Source organism: Oryzias melastigma, unplaced genomic scaffold, assembly GCF_002922805.2.
Source record: "Oryzias melastigma strain HK-1 unplaced genomic scaffold, ASM292280v2 sc01188, whole genome shotgun sequence".
In the NCBI taxonomy this organism is placed as follows: domain Eukaryota; kingdom Metazoa; phylum Chordata; class Actinopteri; order Beloniformes; family Adrianichthyidae; genus Oryzias; species Oryzias melastigma.
In genome coordinates this window covers 10,649-11,699 of record NW_023417772.1, presented here as the reverse complement: position 1 = coordinate 11,699, position 1,051 = coordinate 10,649, and the positions used below count along the sequence as shown (strand labels likewise).

The following is a 1,051-nucleotide window of genomic DNA, read 5'->3' as shown; positions in this document are numbered from 1 at the left end:
CCCAGCACAATATACAGCGCAGCCTGTAGAAAAAAGTTAAATATTCAGACACAATCATATTTTAATGAAATCATAATTGGGACAACAGAACACCTTTATATTGTATCATATCATAAGTACCCATGCTTTTTTTTTATCAACTTCAAACTTCATAAAAAAAGAAAAGCAAAGGATTTCAAACACATTTGCAGCAATGCATGCTACTACACACCATTAGCATGAAAACCCCACAGTCTACCCCAGAATCTTGCTTTGGGAAGCCCTGTGTTAAGGAAAGCAAACATTATTGGAGTGACAGTGAAGTAGTAAGAAATGATGGTACTATTGTCATACATTTACAATACTCTGGTACAGGAAAATTTTACATGGTTTTAGATCAATTATTCTTCTTTAACTTCATATTTCTTCTTTTAACAATTCTTTTAACTATCTTTCATATTTCCATCATCCACTACATGTCAAGTGTTACTTATGCCAACATACCACTAAATCCTTGCCAGTCAACTCTGTCCATGCTAGTGATGGGAATTATGATTCCTTTTACTGACTCGAGTTTTAATGAGTCACTCACCAAAGTGAATCGATTCATTTGAGTCATTTGAATCATTGAGTCACTTGCCCAGAGAGTCCAAAGTAAAACACGCCACGTCCAATTTATTCATATTACTAAATTAATAATGAAAATAATTAAAACAAATCATTGCGTTGTGGGACACAAAGAAAACGTATTATTTTAAATTTTAAAAAAAAGTTTTTTCAATGTATGTAAATTAAATTTCTGGAAAAAAGAAAGGGAAAAAAAATAAAGTACAAACAAGTGAACATATTTTTATAACAAGCTAAATAAAGAGCAGAAATCAACTGAGTTTCTGATAGTTTTGTAGTTAATTACATTATTGGAGAAAAAAATTAGCAAGTTGGATACCAAAGTCAGTTTAAATTTTTAAAAAGTGGTGGAATTGATTAATATTCTTTTATTTACTTTTCAAGACATAAAATGAAAAATAAATTTAATAATGTGGCAGCAGTTCGTCAGGGCAGAGAAGCAGCT

At 30.8% G+C, this 1,051-nt stretch overlaps 1 long non-coding RNA gene across 1 annotated transcript; it reads right to left on the bottom strand.

Annotated features, from left to right (window-relative positions):
* On the bottom strand, positions 1–950 carry LOC118598491. Its single transcript, XR_004947567.1, has 3 exons — positions 484–950; positions 212–262; positions 1–23 (listed from the first exon to the last, which is right to left on the bottom strand). It is a non-coding gene; the product is annotated as an uncharacterized LOC118598491 (long non-coding RNA).
* Between the last annotated feature and the right edge of the window lie 101 nt (positions 951–1,051).